This window comes from Canis lupus, chromosome 2 (genome assembly GCF_011100685.1).
Source record: "Canis lupus familiaris isolate Mischka breed German Shepherd chromosome 2, alternate assembly UU_Cfam_GSD_1.0, whole genome shotgun sequence".
Lineage (NCBI taxonomy): Eukaryota > Metazoa > Chordata > Mammalia > Carnivora > Canidae > Canis > Canis lupus.
The window spans coordinates 48,495,277-48,515,637 of NC_049223.1; the positions used below are offsets into that span (position 1 = coordinate 48,495,277).

The following is a 20,361-nucleotide window of genomic DNA, read 5'->3' on the forward strand; positions in this document are numbered from 1 at the left end:
ATTACATTTAGTCATCATGTCTATTTAAGCTCCTTGGGATTGACAGTTTCTCATTATTATGGTTAGTTTTTTTCCCCCATTGAAGTATAATAACCATAAAGTTTATATTATTTACAGGTTTACAATATAATGATGCAACATTTCTATATGTTACTCAGTGCTCATCATGATAAGTGTACTCTTTATCCGCTATACCTATTTCCCCTATCCTCACCACCCACCTCCCTTCTGGCAACCCAGTTTCTTCTCTGTCTTTAACAGTCTGTTTATTTATTTGTCTCTTTTTTCTTTGTTTTGTTTTTTAAATTCCACATGAGTAGAATCACATTGTGTTTGTCTTTCTCTGCTGACTTGTTTCACTCAGCATTATACCTTCTAGGTCCATCCATGTTATTACAAATGGCAGGACTTCCTTCTTTTATATGGCTGAGTAATATTCCATTGTGTGTGTACGTATACACCTACCACATCTTCTTTATCCATTCATCTATGGAGGGACACTTGGGCTGCTTTCATATTTTGGCTTTGGTAAATAATACTGCAATAAATATGGGAATGCATGTGTCTTTTGAAATTAGTGCTTTTGTTTTCTTTAGGTAAATAGCCAGTAGTGGAATTATTAGATTATAGGGTAATTTATATTTTTAATTTTGTGAGGACCCTCCATACTGTTTTCCACAGCGGCTGTACCAGTTTGCAATCCCACCAACAGTACACGAAGATTCCTTTTTCTCCACATCCTCACCAACACTTTGCTGTTTCTTGTGTCTCTAATTTTAGCTTTTTTGACAGGTATGTGGTGATTATCTCATTATGGTTTTGATTTGCATTTCCCTGTGGTGAGTGATATTGAATATCTCTTTATGTGTCCTTTGGCCATCTGTATGTCTTTTTCAGAGAAATGTCTTTTCATGTCTTCTGTCTATTATGTAATTGGATTTTTCTTTGTAGTCGTATAAGATATTTAAATATATTTTGAATACAACTCTTTATCAGATATGTTATTTGCAAATATATTTTCCCATTGAATAGTTTGTATTTTAGTTTTGTTGGTTGTTTCCTTTTCTGTGAAGAAGCTTTTTATTTTTATGTAGCCCAGTAATTTATTTTTGCTTTTGTTTTCCTTGCCTCAGATATATCTAGATATATATTGGTATGGCCAGTGTCAGAGAAATTATTGCTTAGGCTCTCTTCTAGCATTTTATGTTTTCAGGCCTCATAGTTCCTTAGTCTATCTTGAGTTTATTTTTGTGTATGATGTAAAAAACAAAACAATAGGTCTAGTTTTGTTCTTTTGCATGTAGCTGTTCAGTTTTCCCAGCACTATTTATTAAAGAGACTGTTTTTTTTTTTTTTCCATTGCATATTCTTTCCCGCTTTGTTGAAGATTAATTTTGCTCTTTCCAAATTTTTTCTTTGGCTGATTTCTAATTTTCTAGTATTGTGTTTCGAAGAGATGCATGGTATGACTTCAGTCTTTCTGAATTTTTTGAGATTTGTTTTTTTTTGGCTTAATATATGATCTATTCTAGAGGATTTTCCATGTGCACTTGAAAAGAATGTCTTTTCCTCTCCTTTAGGATAGAATGTTCTGAATATATCTGTTAGGTCCATCTGGTTCAATGTGCTTTCAAAGCCATTGCTTCCTTGTTGATTGTCTGTTTCAGTGACTTATCCATTGATGTAAGCGAGGTATTGAAGTACCCTACTATTATTGTATTACTCTTAATTACTTCCTTTATGTTTTTTAATAGTTGCCTTATGTATTTGGGTGCCCCCATGTTGTGTACATAAATATTTACAATTGTCGTATCTTCCTGTTAGATTGTTCCATTTATGATTCTATAATGTCCTTCATTGTCTTTTGTTACACTCTTTGTTTTAAAGTCTATTAACTTTCTTTTCCTGTCCATTTGCATGATAAATGCTTCTCTGTCTCTTTACTTTCAATCTGCATTTCAATCTGCAGGTGTGTTTAGGTCTGAAATAAGTCTCTTGTAGGCAGCATAAGGACAGGGACGTGGGTTTTTTTTTTTTTTTTTTTTTTTTTTTTTTTTTTATCCATTCCATTCCATCAGTCCATGTCTTCTGATTAAAATGTTTAGTCCATTTTCATTCAAAGTAATTATTGGTAGGTATGTATTTATTGCCATTTTGTTACTTGTTTTATGGTTGTGTTTGTAGCTCTTTTCAGTTCTTTTTTTTCCTAGCTCTCTTCTTTCACAATTAGTCGGGTTTCTTTAGCGATATACTTAGATTCCATTCTCTTTAATTTTTGCATATCTATTACTGACTTTTGATTTTTGGTTACCATTATATGGTTGTATATAATCTCTGTATAGAGAAGTCTATCTTAAGTTTTTTTTTTTTAAGCTTTTATTTATTTATTCATGAGAGACACAGAGAGAGGCAGAGACATAGACAGAGGGAGAAGCAGGCTCCTGGAAGGGAGCCTGACGTGGGACTCGATCCTGAGACTCCAGGATCAAGCCCTGGGCTGAGGCAGGCACTGAAGGCAGGCACTAAACCACTGAGCCACCCAGGTATTCCAATCTTAAGTTGATGGTTGCTTAAGTTTGAACCCATTCTTTGCTCTTCTTTCCCTCATGTTTTAGGTATATGGGTCAGACTTCCTTTTATTCTGTGAATCCCTTTACTGACTTTTGCAGATATTTTTACTGCTTTTGTGCTTCCTATTTTTTTCTTACTCTTACTATGGTCTTTCCTTTCTCCTCAGTCTTCTTTCACACTTCTTGTAGGGCTGGTTCCCACTTTCACATTTCTTCTAGGGCACGTTTAGTGATCATAAATTCTTTTAGCTTTTGTTTGACTGGGAAACTATCTCTCCCTCTATTCTTAAAGGTAGGTTTACTTGATAGAATATTCTTGGTTGCAAGTTTTCTCTTTCAGCTCTTTGAATGTATCATGCCATTATCTGTTGGCCTGCAAAGTTTCTGCTGACAAATCAGCTGATAGCCTTATGGGGTTTCCTTTTATGTAACTGTTTTCTTTTCTCTTACTGCTTTGAAAAAAAAGAAAACTTTCCTAATCACTGATTTTTGCCATTTTGATTATTATGTGTCTTGGGGTTGACCTCCTTAAGTTAATTTTTGTCAGGCATTCTCTGTGCCTCCTGGATCTGGATTTCTATTTTCCATCCCCAGATTAGAGAGGTTTTCAGCTATTATTTCTTCAAATAAATTTTCTGCCCTATTTTCTCTCTCTTCTTCTGGGGTCCCTATAATGTGAATGTTATTAGGCTTGATGGTGTTGCTGAGTCCATGAGTCTATTTTTGTTTTCTACTAATTTTTTCTCTCTCTTTAGCTTTATTTCTTTCCATTACACTCTCCTTCTTGTGACTAATTTGTTTTTTGCTCCCTCTAGTCTACTTTCTATCTAGTATATTTTTAATTTCAGTAATTGAGTTTTTTTTAATCTCTCATTGGTTCTTTCTAATATTTTCTCTTTGTGTCTCACTGAGGTCCTCTACTTTTTTCTCAAGTCCTATGGATATCATTATAACCATTATTTAAAATTCTTTATCAGTCATAATACTTATCTCCATTTCTTTTAGCTCTCTGCCTCTGGTTTTATTCTGTTCTTTCATTTGAGATCTATTCTTCTCTTTCCTCATTTTTTATTTCTCTGTGTCTGTATGTGTTAGAAAAGTCAGCTATGTCTCCTGCTCTTGGAAGTACTGGCATCATGAAGAACATTTCCTGTAATTCCCTGCAGTGATATGTACTCTGTCACTAGAACCTGGGTGCTTGGGGTGTCTTCTATGTATAGTGTGTGCACCCTAGTGTTGTGGCTGAACCACTTTTGCTTTTAGCCTTGTCATCTACAATGGCTTTTCTTTATCTGCTGTAGGTAGACTTTGGTCCATCTGGTCAAATGTCAACCTCTAGCCCATTTCAGGAGCTGCAGTCAGGCTGGTTTGTATGAGTATCTCCCCCTTTCACCAGGCCAGGGCTTGCACACTGCCAGGCTTGTAGCATCACTTTGGATGGGTTCTGGCTAAGTGCATATTGGAGAGGGAAGTCCATAGGAGAGCACCAGTGCAGGGCACACTGTGCCAACAAGGTGTGTGGGTCTGCTATGGCAGGAGACCTGCAAACAAGGCCTGGCTGGAGAAGCCAGATCCACAGAAATGTGTGTGGCAGGGCGTGCTGTTGACAAGTTAGGTAGAGAGTGTCCATGCTGCACTGGCTTATGCATTTGTCCATATATGGATGGAAATGGCATCTGCTGGGTCTTTTGTTCTTGGAGAAGTCTCCCAATAATCCCTGCCCCTCCAGCACATGCTTTGAGATTAATAAACAAATCTTCCTTCTGTATATCCAGCTGTTTTTCAAACTGCTGCTTCTATGCTATATCTCCATAGGGCTCCTGGTTGTGCTGCACCTTTAAGGGAAGGGACTCAGTTCCCTATTGCCCTCCTGGCTCTTCCAGAGCCTAAGTTCACTGATTTTTACAGTCCCATGTGTCAAGCCCTGCTGATGTAAGAACTCATGAAATTTTCCCCCTCTAGTTTTCTAAACCAAATATAATGGGGATTTGTCTTCCCTGTGTGAGTTCTTTTGCCTGAGGTGCCTGGTGTGAGGGTCTGTTTCCTTCCTCTCTCATTGCCTTTGTTGTCCTTTGATCCTGGAGACAGTCTCATGAGTCCATTTGGTCCCACCTGTGTCTTTTCTCTTCCTACCCTCTTTGATGTGGACTTTTCTCTTCATTTAGCTGTGGAGAATCTGTTCTTCCATTCTTTGGTTTGTTTTCTGGGTTATTTACACTGATGTGGGTGTTATCTAGTTGTATCTGTGGGATGAGGTGAGCTCAGGATCTTCTTACTCTGTCGTCTTCTCCAGAAGTCTCCAACAAAGAATTGTTACTTATACTAAGAATTTGTAGAGAACTTCTACAAGTAAAAAAAAAAAAAAAAAAAAAAAAAGTAGCAGGAGCTTCACAAAAGAGGATAGTCAAATGCCAGTAGACATATAAAAATATCATTTACTTCATAGGCCATTAAGAAAATGAAAAGCAAAACTAGAGTGAGATATCACTGCACAACTAAATTCGCTTAAATAAAGACAGAAAATACTAAGTATTTGCTCATATATGGAGCAATTGGAAATGTCATATGTTGTGGTGGGAAATAAACCAGTACAATTGGTGTGTGAAATTGGCAGTGTGTACTAATACTAAAACATCCATTACTCTGATCCTATAATTATACTTGTAGGTATATGCTTAACAGAAAAGTAAGTACAGATTTTCACCCAATGGCATGAATTTTCATAGCAATACTTTTGGTAAAAAACAAGAAATGTGGGAACTACTCAAATGTCTTTTAAGCACAGAATGGTTGACCAAATTGTGGTAAGAAATAAATTGTGATAAATTGTGGAGTGCTATACAGCAATGAGATTGAACCATTTACAACAATTACCAGAAGCTAGATAGCAAGTACTATATGATTCATTTATGAAGATACAAAGCCAGGTAAACCTAAAATATACTATTATGTTAGATGGTGGTTATCTGAGATGAAATGGGTCAGGGCAATGACAAGAAGGGAGCATACGCATGCCTCCTGGGATCGTGTAATATTTTCTGTCTTGATCTGCGTGCTACTTACATAAATTTGTTCAGTTTGTAAAAATTCATTGAGTTTATGCTTATGATTTGCATACTTTACTATATTATTATTATTATTATGTAAATATTAAAAAAACCCTCTTTATGGTAATCTATCTAATATCTATGTGATTCGAAGCAGGAAGTCTTTTCAACCTATCACATCTGTCGTATTACCAAAAGTCACAATACCCCTTGGGTACCTTTCTCCTTGGGCACCATGTTGGCTTATTCCAGCTCTTTGAGACAAAGAACAGAATACATTAGTGGTTTCTAAACTTGCCTGTATATCAGAAGACCTTGAGGGGATTTTAATAAAATCTAGATTTACATTCTTGGGTAGACCCGGGGAAGCTATAATTAAAAGTTTTTTTTTTTTTTTCAAGAAAACTTCATATACAGACAGATTTTGAGACCTAGATTAAACTACTCTAAGGAGTCCCAGGAGATTCATGAGGCATAATGTTAATTTATAAATACATGGGTCTAATTTTGACAAAGTTTTGACCTTGGTTATGTCATGCTTTTTTTGCTGATGGAATCCATATTAAATAGATCAAACTTAACTTGTTTTGCTAGCATCACCCTAATAAGTCAGATCCTTTTGTTAGAAAAAATTTCAAATTTATAATCAAGTTAAATTACATAATCTCTTCAAACCATGGTTCCTACATTTGTAATTGGAGGATAAGACCTATCTCATATAGTTGTTATAAGGATTAAATGGAGAAAACATTAAATCGCTTAGTGAAGATAGTGTATGGTACATAATAAATTTGCTGGATGAATTTAAAGAATCTCTATAAAAGTGGCTTTTCTCAGTCAAGTCAGAGCTCTTTCTTCAAATAAGGCTGTAATCTGAATACCAAAATGATGCAGCTGCCCACTGGCATTAGGCACATCTTTAAGCTGTTTATTCTAGTCATGGTACTATAGTAATGAATTTGCACTCATCAGCCACCATATCTTCATGTTCCTGTTCTGGATCATCACTACATGATGCCTGGCATTTTAGTGTTATTGGGAGATTCCAGAGTCCGTGGACATGAGCAAAGCCATTCTTTTCAAGTGCAAAATTAAATCTCTTCTTCATTCTCTCTTAGCATCATGATTTAACCAATGAGCCAACCAGCCACAGGGAATTAATTTAACAACAACCATGTAATTGATATGAAATGCTCCACTAATTTAGACGACCAATTTAGTCACATCTCCCTAATTTTTTCAATTAATCACTTCAGTACCCACCTTCCCTATTTATCACACAGCCACAAGTTGGAAACCCCAACTCTTCCTCTTGGGGTTTCCCCTTACCCTGAATTTGCCTAAGAACTTTAGAGTCTCACACAGCCACAAATTTTTTGCGCCAACCTGAAAAGATCTTAGGGTCTTCCAGTCTAAGGCCATGGCATCTGTTACTACATGGTGGGTGTGACTTCTGAGTTTAGTCTTGCTGTTGTGGAATTAGTATGGAGTCACTGATATTGTGACACCTATATAATCCAGAAGCCTGTAGAGTCTATTGTGTTCTTTGAAGATGGGTAATCATTTAGTGCTAAGCTGTTCTCATGGTTCATGGTAGTACTGAGACAAGATCACTTAAGTATTTTGGTCCCTTCACAGATCTAAAGCCACTGTCTTCTTTCCCTATATAAAAGTCAATTCTCTAAGTCCAGAATATCTGCTATTATTTCTGTTCTCCAGACTGTGGTTCTACTCACTCAGCCTTCTAAATAATAGAGTCTAATTTTTATGACTTTAGGAGTTCATCTTTATACTTTCTGTATTCATCTTCTAGTAGCTATGACACTCAAGGAGGGGAATTTGTCCTGCTGCTTCATCATACTTTATACTCTACGGCTTGCCTTCCATATGTCCATGTTCTCCTCCCAAACCTGTCTCTTCTCAAAATGGTAGATAGTGGAAATATTCTCTACCTTTCAGGTAAGCCACATTATTCACTTAGAGGATCTTTGTTCCCTACAAGATACATAGAATAGTATTCTCCATAATCAGTACATTTATGTCTGTGATTTCCAGCCTAAATTGTGCTGTCAAGGGGAGAATATTAACTTTACAGTTAGATTGAGTAGTGCTTGGTTTTTTTTGTTTTGTTTTGTTTAATTTTTATTTATTTACGATAGTCACACAGAGAGAGAGAGAGAGGCAGAGACACAGGCAGAGGGAGAAGCAGGCTCCATGCACCCGGAGCCCGATGTGGGATTCGATCCCGGGTCTCCAGGATCGCGCCCTGAGCCAAAGGCAGGCGCCAAACCGCTGCGCCACCCAGGGATCCCGAGTAGTGCTTGGTTTTAACCAGTGGTTCCCAAACAGTAGTCCTCAAACCACTATCACTGGTATTACCTTTAGCACTACATTGGTATTAACTTTCTGGAAATGTAAACTCTTAGACTTCATCCAAGATTATAAACTGAGTTAGAAACTGGGGACAAATAGCAGCAATCTATATCAATCAGTTGGCTGGGAGATTGTGATCAAGGATAGAGTTTGGGTGTTGGGGAAGATCATCAAAAAGACATGACTGCTGGTTGACTTGAGAGTGAGACCTGGGCACTAGGAGGATCCTCACACCCCTCTTCCTCTTCTTGGAATATGAGTTCTACTTGCATTTCCTGTTCCCAGAAGTTGCCCCAAGGATATAGCTTTGAGATAGTAATGTGGAGTTAAGAACACCTACATGGTATACATGACTAAATGTAGTTAAGGCCTCTATATAAACTTTTAATGTTTGGTGGGTAGATACAAGCATCTACTCATCTTGTTGACACCCAAGATAACCTTGTATGTAAGTTCCATTTGCTTTCGAAAAGTGTCACCTACTAACCTCTAGTGGTCTGCCTCTTTCTTTGGTTTCTCCCAGTCTTCTGCATCCAGAGACAGTTTCAGATTAAACCCTAGAAGCTCCTCTGCAGTTTGCAAACCAACACTGGGAACTGCTGGTCTAGACAAAAACAAACTTTATAAATGTTTTTCAGATGGGAAGTGAAGAGCTAACTTCTATGTTCTTGCTAATGTCTTCTGAGTGTCAGCAGTTCTTCCAACATGAACACACACATCTCCTCTAGAATAAATAACAGTTGGTAGAAAATGTGTAGTACAAACAGGTTTGCTTCGAGTTTAAGAAAAATCTGTTCCTTTTGGTGGTCCTGAAATGTAGGCTCAGTGTTCTATATCTGGGATACAGGAGGAAGTGCTGAAGAAACCCATAGAACTCACTATGTTGTTGTTTAGCTTCCTGGTGCCTTAGGCTGGCTGCCTTCTTTGTAGGTTTCAGCATCTTCCTCTGCTTGTTTGTAGTGTTACGTCTGTAGTGTTTTTGTTGCAAGAGGACAGAAGTTGGAGGAATGGAGCTACTACCTCTTGGCAGAACTAGAAATTGTGTGAAGCTCTGGATGGTCAAGTCATCATGACCCTGTTGGAATGTTTCCCATCTTTTTCAATCTAGATATATTTTTGTTAATGGGATTAGGAATGGATATTTTGATCTATGCTGAGATAATTTGAGTTCGGATACATTATATAATATTACTGGGCAATAGGAATGATGAATTTTTAAGAACTTTGCTACTTGTACTCCATGATCTATTGTCAAAGAATATATTCCACCTGGGAAAATGTATCTTAAGAACAGAACAAAGAAAAACCCAAAGAAATAGTGACAGTAGCTGATTTTACTTCATCTAGGTGACAAACTCATGGCAAGGTTACACATCTTATATATGTACCTATCCATCTAACTCAGAAATAGAATTTCAAGATTCAGAAAAAGTTGGGAAGTACATTCTGTAGTGCGGTGTGCTTTTGCCACTCTCATTATTCTCAGAAATGAGAAAGAGCCTGAGGAGCACTTTTATACTTTTAGGTCTTACTTTCCACTTGAGCTGCATGGTTGGCATGAATTCAATCAGGAATAGATTTACCTGCAACAGATAAGAGCTAAAAAGGAGCCTGTGTCAGAACTCAATTAGAATGTTATAGTTTCATCATATAAATTACAGAAGATACACTTTCATTAAATTTTTTCAAAAATTATTTGAGAATGTAAATGCATATTCATTTTTATGATACTGGAGCCCAAATCTCATATCACTCATCAACCACTTTGTTTATTTTATTTCTTATTTTTTTTATTTCTTATTTTTTGTTTATTTCTTATTTTTTTTAAAGATTTTATTTATTTATTCATGAGAGACACACACAGAGAGAGAGAGGCAGAGACACAGGCAGAGGGAGAAGCAGGCTCCATGCAGGGAGCCCAACGTGGGACTCGATCCCGGGTCTCCAGGATCAGGCCCTGGGCTGAAGGTGGCGCTAAACCACTGAACCACCTGGGCTGCCCTCTTGTTTATTTCTTAAACACTCATTTACTCTTCTATTACTTATGTGATTTAAATTAACCAAGCTGGTTGTGGGATTATATTGTGGATTCTATTATAACTAATGTACTTAATCTTAATCATTAGTACAACAAATTATGTGAACTCTGTGGTTTACTACTTTCTAGGCCTTTTGCATGATGTAGCATATGTTTTTTTTTTAATCTACTTGCATAGATATCTACAATAAAATGTTTCTAAAATGCTATATATACCCTGTGTAATTAAGATTTCTTTCTTTCTCTTTGATGTCAATATGCTAATTCTCTAGAATCTTTCTCTGTGTATCTGTAGCAATTTGAGGGCACTATGAGCTCTCTAGAAAATTAAAATTTGGCATGCATTTTTTGATATTAAACTTAAAAAAATCCATTGTGCAAGTTTTTGTTTTGCAGGAGTGTTTTAAAACACAGTTTTGTCTAATTTTAGGTTTCATGAATATAGTATCTCAAGGTATAATTAACAATCACTTGTTTGGGGAGCCCCAGAGCATCGGGGTTGCGGACCACCAGGAGTCCACCATGTTCCCGCCTCGCTGCGTCTCAGGAGAAAAAAATGGAAGGCCTGCCTGATGCTGCTGCTTTTGCAACTAGACTTAAAAACACTCTCATCCAATATCATGGCATCAGAGATGATAAGTGGTGAGTTGCCAAGAAAATGAAAGATACAACAATTTGGAGAAAACCTTCAGAAGAATTTAATGGATACCTTTTCAAAGCCCAGGGTGTTACAGATGACATTGTGAATAGTGTCATAGACCATATACACCCGAGTCCCTGTCGCTTGGATTGGGACAGCTTAATGACTTCAATGGATATTTTGGAACACTTTGAAGAGAATTGCTGTGTGATGCGTTACATTACTGCTGGTCAGTTTAGGAATATAATTTCCCCACAAGAGTTTGTGGGTTTCTCCTACACCATGGGCTACAAAGACGTAGGCTTTTGTCCTGTGGGCTAAGTGTTGGCTGGAGTGAAAAGAGACCAGGTTTATTCGTGGATTTCACCATCCCTGTGGCTGGTTCTGTGTTCCACGTAAAGACAATCGCCAGCAGAGTCTCTTGATGGGGCATATTCAGATGGATCTCTGTGGGATGATCCTGCAGTCTGCGGCCGACACAGCCATGGCAAGCACTTTAATCAGCTTCTATGCTCATTTAGGAAAAGCCCTACAGAAGGTATTACATGTCGAAACTCGTAGGACAGCCGTTCCCCCAAATCAACTTTCTCTCTCAGCCGCATGGCCTGTGAAAATCATCCTTTCCTCTCTTCTTAGCTGTAGAAAAACATGAAATGATTTGTTGGTTTATTTTATTCCTAAAGTAAATAGTTATTTAAGAGAGGCATCTCCTTTTTCTAAGACAGTTGTTTGCACACTGTTTGGTACAGTGGCGTGTCTTGTTTGACCTAAACTCTTACGAAACTGAACATTGCCTCAATGTGAATATGAAAGCACAAGTTTTATACTGTTAAAGTCATCTGTTATGGAGCTTTATGAACCTTTTAAAAGTTTTAACTATTTTTGGAAATTAAATATCAGTGCTTTACTTTTGGTATGCTCTATGAGTTGGCCAATATCTGGACTAAAGAGAAGAGCTCTTTATATTTTATAAAAGGTGAACTTCATTGTCAGTTGACTTGTACTACTTCAAATATTGAAAAAATCAGAAATAGAAGAATAGAGATAGTATAGGTGTAATTCAGATACAGTTGTTTTGATACCGAGATAACATTATTTTCTGGATAGCTTTAAAAGTGTATTTGTATCTTTCTGAGTGTTTATTTTGGAAGTCTTCCAAAGTGTTTATGCATGGATGAGACAGAGAACTGCCAAGTATGTGCTGGAGCCACCAACCCAATGGGTTGTATAAAGTGCTTGGTGATGTCCTATATTCACCAAAGCAAATTTTCCAGAAATCAAAATATTTTTTGAGTGTTTTCTTCAGGTTTCAGTTTTTTTTTTTTTTTTAAGACAAGCCCTCGAGAAATAGCTTTTAATTCTGAGAAGTATCCAATATTCTGTAGGAAAATAATCAGATTTTTAGTCTTTCTCATTTCATCCATGTTCACGTTTCAGTTTTAAAGTATCGCTCCCCTCAAAGTGTTGCTGACTGCATCATACACATTCACTAGTGTTACATGACTCAGTCTGGAACTTTAACACATGCGTTCATACATTTGTCCACTTGCCTGGATGAATCATTTTATAAAACTGGCTTGGACTTTAATAGACCCCGTGACTCCATGGCTGCCTTAAATGAGCATTCCCAAATGATCTGAACCTTCCACATGATTCTGTTGCTTTTGAATAACCACCTGGTTGAGTTCCAAAACGAGACCTTGAGGCAACTTGCTGTATCCGTGTGGGTGTATTTATGCTTGTGTTTGGGCCTACATCTTGCAATCTGTCTTCATGTTCAGTTACACTGTCTAGGGTGGCGAAATGCCACCAGATGTCCAATTATGGAGCCTAGACTGGGTAAGGGATTTGTTACAAGATGGCCTGAGCTGGGTACCCCTAATGTGAATAAACTGTCTAATGTACAACAAAACAAAACAAAACAAAAACACAACAATCACTTGTTAAATGTTGTTAAAACATTTTTGTGTGTGTTATACTGTAGAACTCTTATCTTTCCAGTAATGGTGAGTGATAATAATCATGGTGCATTGCCATGGAATGCTCACCCAAGGCATGGTGTGCCAAGTTTTTATTGGGGATCAATCTTGTAGGCAAGGCTACCTACCTGCCTGCCTGAGCTTAGTGTCCAGCGCCACTAAGGGATCAAACTGGTATTCCATAGTTCAAGGTCCACACATAAGTAGAATTGTTAGTGGCCCACATTTAGTTAGTGGCCCAGGTAAACAAAGATACTCTTATCAGGCAGGATATTCCAAGGGAAAAGGGGTTACCTTCCAGGGGCTTGGCAAAGGGCAAAGCTTTCTTTGGAATATTAGAGTTTAGACAACCCAGATTTTGTGGAATTAATCTTTTATTATACAGTTACACTTATATGTTGAAAATCAAATACTTTAATGACTGTAACAAATCCTTTTGCAAGTCATATAGTTTCCATTTATTTTCTTTTAAATAATTGTGAGCTGATAGATCATTAAACTATTTTGCATGATGGCCAGGTAATAAATCTTTTTGCAAGTCATGTGATTTCTAATTATTTTCTTTTAAATAATTTAAATTCTTATAAGCACATAAATCATTAAAACTGTTTGTAAAATCACTATGTGGTTTCCAGTATAAAACTCTTTCTTTTCAGCTTAATTTTTATGTATGTGAGATTTTATGTGTCTATTTATGGAACATGATTATCAGAATAGAACTGGTCTTGAAAGTGTGTTATCTAACATTGGATGACACCAAATGGATACATGGACTAATTTTTAAAGTCTCATTCATCTCTTCAAAAGTGCATGTCCAATATTATATAATTAATATTTATTAAAAAGTTTATTATAATCATATAGTAGTATAGTTATAATTATAATTTGAGTATTTTTAACCCTTATTACAGCCATAGAAGATAACAAAGTAAATTCCAGTCACAAATAAGCATGATAGAATCGTTTATAAAATATTTTCAGATTTAAAGTTATAATGGAGTAAATTTTGTGTTGGGAGTAGAATGAAAATATGAATTCAAGGAAGAAAATGAATATTTAAAATTTCTGTTGTAAGAGTTTGCGTAGTTTTTAGATGGATGACAGTATCATATTATGACACTATTTAGATTAAATTAGATACATTTAAAAGAGGTATATAACACTTTTATTTTTAAACATATATAATTATAATATGCCATAAATTTGGAAGATACTTCATAAGTCTCAGATTTCTACCTGTCTAGGTATTATCAGCCAAGTGCTCTATGCCTATTTTTCAGACATGTTTGTATAAACAGATGCCTTGGAAAAATGGACTCCAGTATAAATGTATTTATTATCCTTGCATTAAAGATAGAGACACCTTCCTCCTTTCCAAAGAGATATTTGCTTATATTTCAGGGTATTAAGGACAGCACCTCTCTCCAGAGGACATTGTGGGAAGATTTTCCAATAGTCCTGATAGAAGATCAGAGTCTCCAAATCTAAGGGTTCCCCTCCTGTAATACATCCCCAATGTGTGTGGAGGCAATACCCAGCCCTAGTTACATCATCATGTAGAAACTGGGGCTTGGGATAAATGGCAAGATAGTACCATTGATGAAAGTAATAAATTGTCTAAATCCCTTTGGACTCCTTGATTCCTTACTGACTGACTGAATTTGTGGAAGTATGACGAGCCAGCCTTGCAGCTGCAACCGTAACACTGCTTAGATATTGCTTGACTTCTTGGTCACTTTGCAAGTATTTAAACATATAAAACAATTTAGAAGTGAACTTAAACATCAAAACCAGAAACTTTTTCTTTAGTTCCTATAATAGTGCTTGGCATATATTAGGCACTAAAATATATTTACTAAATGAATGAATGGACAAACAAATAATTGAATTAATAAATATAAAATTTTCTACTCCATTTTTCATCTAGACTGCTGTGGGCTGCTGGAAAGGATTCTAAGTATGTCAATTATGTCTAAGGGAAGAGATAGTTTAAGAATTTAGTTTCACTCATTCATTCATTTCTTTAAAAATATGTATTAAATTCTTACTCTATGCTATTTAATAGATACTAGAAAGCAAAAGGGAGTAAGAAGCAATCCCTTTTTTTAAGGAAGTCTAGTGAAAAAATCACAAATATCCTGCAATATTGTTTGCTCAAATAAGAAATATGCAAAATATCAGGGGACTACAGAGTTTAGAATGTTTTCTTTTGTCTGAGGGACCTCCCAAAAGTGGTGATACCTTGAACTGACTCTTGAATTAGAGGTAGGCGTTTGTTAGGGTGCATATGCTAATAAGAGTAAAGGAAGGAGACATTCAAGATATTAGTAGAGATGTGGTATAGTTTTACATAACTTAATTCTAAGTGAAGAACTAAATTATTTTCAATATATTAAAAATACTACACTAATCCTCTGAGGAATATATGGAATTGTTGAATCACTGTATTGGACTCCTGGAACAAGTATAACACTGTATGTTAACTACATTAGAATTTTGATGACCTGTTTCCTAAACTGAGTCTGTTAGTGGCATTCCACACATCATTTTTTGCTTTTTGAAAAGTTCTACAGGGGAACTCAGCTTCCCTTGGAAAGAGCTCAGAGTTGAGAAGCAGTCAGCTGGGTGAAATACATTCCCAGTCAAATGTGGACACTTTGGTAGAGCCAAAATAGATGAGTAGCTGTGAGCTAAGAATTTTAATTCCTATAATTCCACCTGGATCCTTATATTTAGCTTTGAGCTGTTATCGATCTAAAACATTGTGCTAAGTCAGACTTTATAACCCAAAAGGAAATTCTTTAAGAATGGAAGATACCTGAGACAAGAAATATTATCTTAGATTTCTGGGTTTGTGTTGCTTTTGTTAGAATGACATTTTTCATAGGCTCAGTAAAGACATTCTAACTAGCATTTAATTATGATTTTCTGCAAAGACTTTAAGGTTACCTTTTTTAAAATTATGAGTTTAACACAATAGTTATGTTGCATTCTGGCATCCTGACCTTTTAAAAACATGCCATTTCATTATGTTTCAGATATGTAAGTGATGTGCTCTTTTATAGCTTTGGCCAAGGGAGAGCTCATAATGAAGACAAGAGCAAGCTCGAGCTCATACCCCTTTGAATCTCTGACATTCTATTTTCCAGGTAAACTATACCTGTCAACAGAGGGGAGGTTTTCTGGTTCCTAGCCCCTGAGATAATTATGCATGCTGTTGTATAGAGTAGAGGCAAAAGTAAGCTACATAGGGTACAGGAAAGGACCAATCAGATCTGGTTCAATTTTTATCCCTTTCCTGTGACTTCCTGAAGTGTCTCTTTGACAGATGCACTTCATGCTGATCTCCCCAATCTCTGACCCAACCAAGGTCTGTATTGTCTACTTAACATATTTTGGCACTTGATCAATATAAATGTTTATATATAAAAATTATATATCTAATTAGGACACAAGCCTTTTGTGGGGAAGAATTTTGCCTCCTACTTTTTGGTATCCTCTTTGGCCCTTAACATTCAGCGTATGATAGATGTTCTATAAATTGTTATTTGATTAAACTTAGCTTATCATCTTTCAGAATGTATGGTAGCAGAAGAACTGTGGAAATATTACTCACCCGAGGATGCTAAGGGTCCTGCTAGTGAGCCAGCTGGATTCCCTGCCCAACCCTACCACCCCTTCCTTCCTCTTGTCCGTGTAGTTGCATACTTTGCACTGCTCCTTTACAGACTGTCTAACCCAGGGACATGCTCTGGGAGAGAAGAAAGTATCCTCTTTTCCTTTACATAAGCTCAAAAGTGATGAAAAGTATATCACAAAATATTACCAGTTGTTCAGGTTAAATGAGGCAAATGAGATGCATTTCAGAATGCGAAGTAAGAAGAGCTCTATCGGTAAGACATTGCTGGTAATAATGAAAATTATGGACACAGTGTTAAAAGTAGAAGTCCTAGGGCAGAAGAAAAAAAGGGCTTAAATTGGAAATGGAGATAAAGAGAATTGGTTAGACAGAAAGAATGGGGAAGATATTGAGGAAGAGGTCTGCAGGGAGCATTTAGACTTGACAACACAAATATCCAGGTTAAATCTGACATAAGTTCCTCTACCTGCAAAGCGTAGGGGAAAACTATCCCAAGCTGCTGGGGATGTTTTAGCTCTTTGAATATGCCCTCTAAGGAGTCAAGCTCTAAGAATACCAAATGCAAGTGGACTAAATTTAGATCCTCTGCGTGGTACACAGTATATTATAGATTAGGCTAATTACTGTCAAATAGACCCCAATCTGTACAGGGGCTTTGACCAAAAGAGGTTTATTTCTTGCTAAGAGTACTGAGTGTTTGCCCAGGTTGGCATGGTGATCTTCCCTCATGTCACTATCCAAGGACCTGGTTGATGGACGCTCTGCCATCTTTAATATGTACCTTCTCAGATATCTGCAGGGATGGCAGCATCATATGTATTTCAGCCAGCTCTAAGGAGAAAAAAGGCAGAGGAGAACAAATGTGGGATGATTTAGGGTTAGGTATTGCAGTGGTAAATATTTCCATTGGCATATATTTCAATGTCCAGAACTCGGTAATACAGTCACACCTAAATGCTAGGTAATTAAGGAGCTGGAGAATTCATTGGAAGTGATGGGGGAAGCATAACTGCTCAGGGGAAAAAAAAAGGATGAGAATCCTGGACACTTCTCAATTTTGTTTTATTTATCATACCTGTAACACTGTGTGTTGAGGCCTGTGTGTAATTATGTCAGGTACAGGTAAGCATAGATGCATCTTATAAACATCTCTGGACCTGGTGCACTTGAACCATGCCAAAGTGCCATTCCAGGATTCATGAAGATTATTGTTTATTTGACTTGAAGTTATTTTCTTTACTATAAAAGATCTTCGTCCCCAGAGTGCTATTGATTAAGGTGTCCTGATGGTGGCATCTTATTAGCACAACTTACACTTAATGTCTTTGATAATCTTAAGTTTTAAAATTAGAAAATGCTCATTGAAATTTATCCAAGGTGAGATTTTTGGTCTTTCAGTAAGAGTTTTTTAGAATATGAATAATTTAGTGCAAAGCTAATCAAATTTTGCATCACATAGTCTATAAAACAATGAAAGCCTTCCAGTGCCTTTCTGAAACTTTAATGGATTTGTACATTTCAGTGGTTTTTTTTGTTTTGTTTTGTTTTACTTTGTAGGGTTTTAGCACGATTGCCAAAAATTACTCCACCGGAACAGCTGTAAGCAGTAGTATTAACATAACCAGTTAATGAATTAGTCTGTAATGTTCTAAAGTGTTCTTCTTTTGTTTTAATTCTTTCCTAATGTTCTTTTTCTTTTTTTTTTTTTTTAAGATTTTACTTATTTATTCATGAGAGGCACAGAGAGAGAGAGGCAGAGACAGAGGCAGAGGAAGAAGCAGGCTCCATGCAGGGAGCCCGATGTGGGACTCGATCCTGGAACCGTGGGACCACGACCTGAGCCAAAGGCAGATGCTCATGGTTGAGCCACCCGGGTGTCCCATCTTTCCTAACATGCAAAAGGAATCACTAAAATGATTTTGACCTAGGCCAATTACACATGTTGGTGTAACTTCATTTGGCAACAGTTTATAAAATATCAAAAATTTGATAGGAACTGTCATAACAATGGAGAGGTAAAATTACATGCCACATAATAGGTGCTAAAAATATTTGTTGACAAGTGAATGAAAATATACAAGGTCCCATTTATCGCCTATTACCTGAATAATTAGTCACTCATTGAAACACTTCCATGTCAAAAATATTGTCCTTGATCAGTACAGGCACAACCACCAACTTACTGAGCCTACCCAATGTAGGCTGTGAATAAACTGGCTAAATTGTTAAAAGTCAATTCCAAAACAAGAGACAGAGTCTGAAAGCAGATATTTTATTTGAATTATATATTTTGTTTATTAATTATGCCTTATATAAATAATAGCCTTGCCCTCACATGTTATGTAGTTTACAAGTTTATGCTCCATCAGGCAGACTAAATGACAGTGTCATAAAAGGTAGGTGTCTGAATTGGAAAACTATAAGATATATGTCAGATCTCAGAAGAAAAAAGTAGAATAGAACTTCACACTCAGTCAACTTCTCCTGTGAGTATAGAAACTTGGCTTTAATCAGTTACCATATGGTCAACACTTGACTAGTTCTTTTTATAGGTTATTTCAGATAACCTGAGACTTTGGCTTGTATATAACCACTTTATTGTGTTTTAGAATGAAGTTATTAAATCAATACAAAAGTAAATTAATTGAGCATTTACTTTATACAAGCTAATTCAATGAACGACTTCAATTTGATTCAATTCAGTAAACCTATTGATTGCTCTCTATTGGAAGATGCTGAGCTGGTTTTGTAAGTATTCATATAGAATTGAATTGAGAGATACATCTATAATTAGTGAGCTTATGGCCTTATTAAATATTATGATTGTGAAAACTCGTCAGTTTGCTTCATATATATCATCCCTGGAAGAACACTGCTTGATTGGCATCTGGAAATGCTAGTGTGTTTGTGTTTTTTAAAAGATTTTATTTATTTACTTGAGAGAGCGAGAGCGAGCCAACACAAGGTGTGGGGAGGGGCAGAAGGAGAGGGAGAAGCAGGGAGCCTGACCCGGGGCTCGATCCCAGGACCCTGGGATCATGACCCGAGCTAAAGGCAGATGCTTAACCAGCTGAACCACCCAGGTACCCCTGAAAATGCTAGTATTGATGCTTCAAAATGTAATGGCTGTATTTTATGTTTCCTATTCATTCATGATTGAGGAACATGGTTATATTCAGTTAGAGATGCGTGTTTTGTCAGACAGGCCCTTGTACACACACAGTCCTTTTAGCTCCTGTTTGGCATGTACTTTAAACTCCCCCCTTCTGAGCTAGTTTTGATAGAAAATAGAGGTTGGAATATTTGGGCTTCAGAAGAACAATGGACTCAGAGAGGTGATACTCCCAGGTGTAAGTGGGAAGAGTTAGAATGTCTGCAAACAATTGAAAGTGTATTTTGAGTAAAGCAATCTTAAAGAGGAGTTTCTTGGTGTCTACCCTCCTCCCTTCCAGCCCTCTCGCGGTATCTCGGGATTATCTGCTGCCCATGGAAAAGTCCTACAGCAAGGCTTCAACAGTATTATACTATGATGATTAATGTAACTTTATAGTAAGTCTTGAAGTTGGGTGGTGTCAGTCCTCTGACTTTGTACCACTTTTTCAATATTGTGTTGGCTATTCTGAGTCTTTGTCTTTCATATAAACATTAGAATCACTTTGCCAATGTCTACAAGGTGACTTGCTGGGATTTTGACTGGAATTACATTGACTATATAGATCAAGTTGAAAAGATCTGAAATTCTAACAATATTGAGTTTTCTGATTCATGAATGTAGAATATATCCCCATTTGTGTAGCCTTTCTTTGATTTCTTTCCTTATTTTTGTAGTTTTCCTTGTATAGGTTTTGTAATTTATTGATTTATGCATAGAGTTATTATTATTATTATTATTATTATTGGGTTCTGGGCAAATGGTTTTATGCTTTTCATTTCAAATTCCTATTGTTCATTGCTGGTATATGGAAAGCAATGTAAATTCCTCACTTATTATAACAATATGCTAACTTTATTACCAACACATCTGGTCTCCACAGCAATGTTGATTTCCTGTAATCAAAACATTTGTTATTTAGG

The 20,361-nt window shown here is 36.5% G+C and overlaps 1 pseudogene; it reads left to right on the plus strand.

Moving 5' to 3' along the window:
• LOC100688221 overlaps positions 1-14,131 on the plus strand; it is a 222,847-nt pseudogene extending 208,716 nt beyond the window's left edge.
• The last annotated feature ends 6,230 nt before the right edge of the window (positions 14,132-20,361 follow it).